This window comes from Tupaia chinensis, unplaced genomic scaffold (genome assembly GCF_000334495.1).
Source record: "Tupaia chinensis unplaced genomic scaffold, TupChi_1.0 Scaffold000597_1, whole genome shotgun sequence".
NCBI classification, from domain to species: Eukaryota; Metazoa; Chordata; class Mammalia; order Scandentia; family Tupaiidae; genus Tupaia; species Tupaia belangeri.
The window spans coordinates 6,599,456-6,606,698 of NW_006160114.1; positions in this window are offsets into that span (position 1 = coordinate 6,599,456).

Sequence of the window (7,243 nt, forward strand, 5' to 3'; positions counted from 1 at the left end):
TGGAGACTAAAAGAACTGCACAAAAAAATGGACAAAACAAAAAACTGTCTTTTCAAGAAGATAAACAAATTGGCAGCAATTAACTAAAATAGACAAGAAAGACAGAGAATTGAACCAAATAAATAAAATCAGTAATAATAAAACAGGTGATATTATAACAGATATTACAGAAATCCTAAATATCATGAGAGAATATTATGAGTGACTATACACCAACAAACTAGAAAACCTAGGTGAAATGGACAAATTTCTGGACACAGACAATGTAGCAGACTGAACCAGGGGGAAATAGAAAGACTTAATCAACCGATAATAAGCAATGAAATTGAATTAGTAATAGTCTCCCAGTAAGAAAAATTCCAGGTACCAATGACTTCACTTATGAATTCTACAAACTTTTCAAAAATTAACACAAATTCTCCTCAAATTCTTTCCTTTTTTAAGAGAGATTTTTGCTATACGGTGTGTGCACTCGCTGGAGAGACAGAGATAGAGAGATAGAAAGTGAAAAAATCATCCACTAGGGGGCGTGTCATGCTGCAATCCCTTCTCCTCTTGGGATTTTGGGCACACATGAACATGCACGCGGCATGAGTTTTAAGCTACTGAGTCCAGAACTCAAACCAAGGTCAAGCACGTGGGAGTCCAGTGATGTAACCATTATGCCAACTGCTGGCCCTTTCCTCAAATTATTTTTAAAGATTGAAATGAAAGGAACCTTCTCAAATTTATTCTATGAAGCCTCTACCATCTTGATACCAAAAGCAGACAAATACATAACAAAACAATAAAACTATAGACCATATTCCTGTTGAATATATATATATGTGTGTGTGTGTGTGTGTGTACGAAATACTAGCAAATTGAATACAAATGAATATCAAAAAGATTATACCCTACACCAAGTAGCCTTTATCCTAGAGATGGAAGAATGGTTCAACATACACTGTATAGTAAGTGCTAAACATCACATAAACAGAAGAAAAGATAAAAACTGCATGATCATATCAACTGATGCAAAAAAAAGCATTTGATAAAATACAACATCCTTTCATGATTAAGACCCTCAACAAAATAGCATTTAAGGTACATTTTTCAACATGATAAAGCCATATGTGACAAACCCACAGCTAACATCATACTAAATAGGGAAAAACTGTAGTCTTTCCCACTAAAAACTGGAGTAATACAAGTTGTCCAGTTTCTTCACACCTTTTCAATATTTATACTGCAAATCTTAACCAACTCAGCCAAAAACTGGAATAAAAAGCATATAAATAGGATAAGAAGAAGTGATATTGTGCCTATTTGCTGACAACATAGTTATATACAAAAAAAAATCCAAAAGAATCCATAAATGATAATGAATAAAGTGGCAGGATACAAAGTCAACATAAAAAATGTATAGCATTTTTATACACAAACTATGAACAGACTGAGGCAGAATTGAAGAAAATAGCACCATTTACAATAGCAGTAAATAAACAAATACATGTATACATACACACATACATACATACCTCAGAATAAATATAATTAAAGAGGTAAAAGACTTTTGAAAGTAAAACTATTAAAAACTTTGCAAAGAGATTAAAAATGGCATAAAAAATGGGAAAGTAGCCTTTGTTCTTGGATTGGAAGAATCAATATAGTTAAAATGTCAGTTCTACCCAAATTAATTTACTGATTCAATGCAATTCTGATCAAATCATCAGTGGCATTCTTCACATAAATAGAAAAACAAAATCATGAAATTTGTCTGGAATAATAAAAGACTCACTATTCCCAAGGTGAAAAAAAGAGTAAAGTAGGTGGCATCTCACTACCCAACCTCAAAATATACTGCAAAGTTGGGACAATCAAAACAGCATGGTACTGGCACAAAAACAGATACATAACCAATGGAACAGAATAGAGAATCCATTAATAAACACAAAAATGTACAGTCAATTGATTTTTGACAGAGGGCACAAGACAATCAGTGGAGAATAGAAAGTCTTAAGCCAATTATGCAGGAAGAACTGGATATCCACCTGCAGAAAAATGAAACTAGATCCCTATCTTTCACCATTAACAAAAATCAATTCAAAATATTTCAAAGTTCTAAATGTAAACCCTCAAACTTTAAAACTACTTTAGGAAAACTCTCTAAGACTTTGAAATAAACAAAGATTTCTTAAATAAGACCCCTAAATTACAGACAGCAATTCCAAAATTAGACAACTGGGATTACATCAAGCTAAAAAGCATCTGCACAGCATAAGAAATAATAAATAGAGTAAAAAGCCAACCCATAGAGTGGAAGAAAATATTTGCAAACTGCTTCAGAGAAGGGATTGATACCCAGAATATATAGAGAACTTAAGCAACCAACCCACAACAAAAAGCTAATAGTCCAATTTAAACCTGGGCAAATGAACTGAACAGACAACACTCAAAGGAAGACCAACAAATAGCCAAAAAAATATTTTAAAAAGTTCAATATCTCTTATCATAAAGGAAATGCAAATCAAAACCACAATGAGGTTATCACTTAACTCCAGTCAGAGTGGCTATGATAAAATAATAAAGAACAAGTGATGGTGAAGTATGGTGTACATTGATGGTGAGAATGTAAATTAGCACAGCCATTGTGCAAAACAATATTGAGATTCATCAAAAACTTACAAATAGAACTACCATATGATCCCATAACCCCACTTTTTGATATCTATCTCAAGAAAAGAAAACAGTTGGAAAGACACTTGCACATCCATGTTTGTCGTAACATTATTCACAATTGCTAAGACATGGAATCAACCTAAGTGCCCAAAAACTGACAACTAATTTTTTAAATGCAGCACATAGATATAATTAATTATTTAATCATAAAGAAAAGTGAGATCATTTGAATCAACGTGGACAAATATAGAAGATTTAATTCTAAGCAAAATAAGCCAGCCTATGAAAGACATACACTGTGTATTCCTGTCCAATATGTATCAAATGTCTGCACTCTATGGCAGAAATTGAAAGATTAGAAGACAAATAAACAGTAAAGATAACTGCAGATACCAGCGACTTTATGAGAAGTGGCTGCATAATATGGAATGTGTAGGAACAACTGAATAAAAGAACATTTGGCAGACACAAAAAGGAAATGATTATTTGTTGAAAACGATGTATATTGTAATATCCTTGATTTGATTACCACACATTGCATGCAAGCTTTGAAAAATTATATCATACATCATAAAGATGTACAATTAAATGTAAATAAAATTTTATAAAATTGTAAATAAAGAAAACTAACTTATTCTGCCCCACCCAATATTTACATCCTTTTCTAAAAAATAAAATTATCCTTTTGTATTTCATCTTCTTTAAACTGCTTTAAGTACTCTATTTTCATCTTCCATCTTCCATGACTTGCATATTTATTGTTTATCTACTTATTATCTATCTCTTCTACTGGAATGGATGCTCCATGAGGCAGAAATCTTTGTTTTCTTCACCAATGTATGCCAAGGACATGGATGTTTAATACACATTTGTTGAATGAATATTGAATAAATGATTTTAAAAATTATTCTTGGTGCTGATTATTTCCTCAAATATCTGGCAATCCTGGGATATCCTTTCAGATTTATAAATGAAGGCAGTTGAGATTAGTTTTATCTGCAAGAATAAAGGATTGTTTTGATTAATGGGAAGACTGTCTGTAAGCAGTGCTTGCTCAGAAATGGAGCAGACAGGTATATTTGGACTACACTCAACCCCCATCCCAACCAGCACACTCTCATTCTTTATGCCCAAATGATGAGTGCCAGGGGATCCTAATATGTCTACATCAATAGGACACCTCGATGGAGCAATTAATTACATTCACATTCAGTTCTCCTTGTTTTGCCTGAAGGAAAACTCATAAGGCCAGAGAATCTGTGTTGGTGATACAGGGATGTAGAAAGAAAAGACGGAAAAGGCAAATGTGTTAAGCAAGATCAGCACATGTGTCAGATGTCCCATCAATAATTATTCTGATGGGTTCTCCACAACTTTTGCTATATTTTCCCAGAGACTCTGAGCAAAGAACCACCCTTCCTCAGAAGGAATGATTCACTTCTGATCTCTATGCATGTTTGGGGTGAAGTGCCCTCTATTCTGACTTAGTCCTCAATACAATCTCATCTATTTTCACTTTTCCAGAAATTCTACCAAATTGCCTGATTTGCTGATGCCACAGCCAACCCTACGTTCTTTTCTGCTTATGTCCTTTCTTGTTTTAACTAGCATCACTATGGAATTCAGTGAGACAACTGGATAAAAGAATGGTTAGTCTATTGTCTTGAGCCAGAAACCAGAAGGATCTCCGAGAAAACAGGCTCATTTATTTAAAAAACGGTAAGATTATTACCTGAGGTAGAAAAAATTCTTAAATTTATCCTTTGGTTTCTTTTTCTTTTCTTCTAGTGTAAATAAAAGAACATTTAATATATCAAATTTTACTTTAATACTTTTAAACATCCTAAAAGGAACTTGCGATGTGTACACTATAAAGTGTAGCCACTGTGATTCATAAGACATCTTTTCACGACAGAGCATCATCACCATCTATACCATCCACAAGACACTGAATAAAATAATCTGAGATGTGATGAAGGCATTGAAAGGATTTCACCAGTCTTTCACAGAACGCCATAGTCACACATTTGTCATACATGTCATATGAATTCACCTTTCTGGTTTGCTGCAGAATTATTTATAAAGAATGTGTAAATACTTCTGTTTAATATGGTCTTTGCACTTGCAATATTCAAAAAACAACAGCAGAGTTGATTTTTATAACAAACTCTACCATTTAAAAATACAATCTATTTTATCCTTAGCAATAACCACAAAATGATAAACTGACAGTTTTTAAATATATATGTCAAATAACTTTTGTGATCACCAAATTGAAAGAATATTTCCAAATGCATTCCCTGGTGATAGCCAACAGGGCTTTGGTAGTCTCAAATCTTTGATTTAAATATGTCAGAAATCTAAAGAAGTGCACTTCAGAATAAATTCCTTCAAGATGAAAAAATTCTTACAGATTTAATTCATTCTAGTGGTTCAACTGCTCCATGTTTCCCCAAGTTAATTGTAAAATAGGATAAACATGAAGTGGATTATATTACAACAAAAGTGACACCAGAGCCTATGATGTTATACATGAATTGTAACTGGAGACAGAGTCTCTCTAGGAAAGGCAACAGTTGTTGCAATGAAGATAGAGAGTGCTCTTAAAAGAGCATGTAAAGCTCTCCAAGTGATCATTTGCAATATTTCTTTAAGGCATTGATCTAAATTATTCTTACCTTGAAACCAACAACGGCAATGTTCATTTAAAATGTAGGAGGCTGCCTACATGGCTTAATTTGAAGGTTGCCCCAAGCGTTCCCATTTAATGCAGTGACATGGTGGTTGGAATTCACAAAATTTGACCCATTTTGTGTGTGTGTGTGTGTGAGTCTTTTAGGAAGTTCCCAGTAAATATTGAAGAGTTTCTTGAAAGAAAAGATGGAGCTTAGAGGTAGGAGAGATCATGTGTGCCTGATTTTTGTCCCCAACTATTAGCTGTAATAACTTCAGCAAGTTACATAACCATTATGCAGCATTTATAAATAAAAAACTATGCAAACTCTCTTTAAAAATAAAGAGAATATATTTTAAATTCAGTGAAGTATCATGGAAAAATCAAGGAAAACATCCCTGCCAAAAGATGGCAGAATCTGAAGTAACTGAGAATGGTCACTTTCTAATTCCCATCTCTCTCACCACCTTTGCACTACCCAGAATGTTTGTCATTCTCCTTTCACTTATCCAGTGTCTCTGTTTACCCACCTCAAAGTGACCATAAATGGGCCTCCACACCAGGCCTAACTTAATACCATCCTGATAGGTTTTTTTTCTTTTTTTAAAAAATTTTATTGACAGGTAAATATTATATGTATTTAAGGTACACAAGTGATGATTAGATATATTTGTATATTGTATAATAATTTCCACAGTCAAATTAATCAATATGTCCAACACTGCAAATGCTGTACCTTAGATCCCCAGAACTTGTTCATCTTATAAGTTTGTACCCTTTTACAAAAATCTCCCATGTTTAATGCTCACCAGCCCCTGGCTTCTATGAGTTAAATTTTTCTAGATTCCATCTGTAATTGAGTTCATATATTTGTCTTTTGGTGCCTGACTTATTTAACTTATCTTAATGTTCACAGAGTTCATCTGTGTTATTATAAACAGTAGAATTTCCTTACTTTTAATGGTCAAATACTATTCCAGTGTATGTGTGTAAACTTAGATTGTTACCATAACTTGGCTAAGGTGACTAAAGCTGTAATGACCATGGGAGTGCACATTGCTAGATTTCTTGGCTCCATGTCAATCGAGAAAAATATCATATTATGGCAGCTCATCCACTCTAGTCCTGAGTCACTAATAAGCTATGAGTAGATCAATACTGAGCAAGGCATTCACACTAGCCAATAATACATATGAGGGGGAGCATGGCCACACAGGCAGCAGATTCATCTGAAGAGCACATGTAGCAGTGAGGCTGCAGGATTTGAAAGTCCCTAGTACTCTTTCTTTTTAAAGGTGAGCAGGAGAGTTAGAGGGAGAGAGAAAGAAACAGCAACCTCAACAGGATCTTGATGCTATGATCTACCTCCACCTCAGCTACTTCATGGGTTCATGCATACCTAGTGTACTTAGAGAGCTCTCCAGATGTGAACCTAGAACTTCCCTAGTGGGTCAGTCTCAGCCTCACAGAGCATCACATTTTACTGCTACAACACCATCTGGTCGCTAGGATCCTTTTAAAATCTTATTTTCTTATCTGAAAAACATGGACAAGTACTGTATTTCACAAATTTTCCTTGGTATTGAGATATTTTATTCAATTTCTACTTACATAAATTTAGAATGGCATATTGCCCATTAGAGCTTTTCCAGCAAATACCACTCACTTAATTCATTTAATGTAATTGACATCACTGATGGTGATTGTCTTCATATTTAGTCTTCATCTCAATTTAGCATACATAAGAGTTGGCTCAGAAATACATACATATTGACTAATTTCTTGGAACAACTTACTGAGAGCAACTTATCTTAATGACTCTATTTGTAGAACATTTTATAGTAACAAGGTGCTCTAGCATTAACACCATAATTTTGTGTGGCACTCTGTGGTGGCCTTATATTTCTA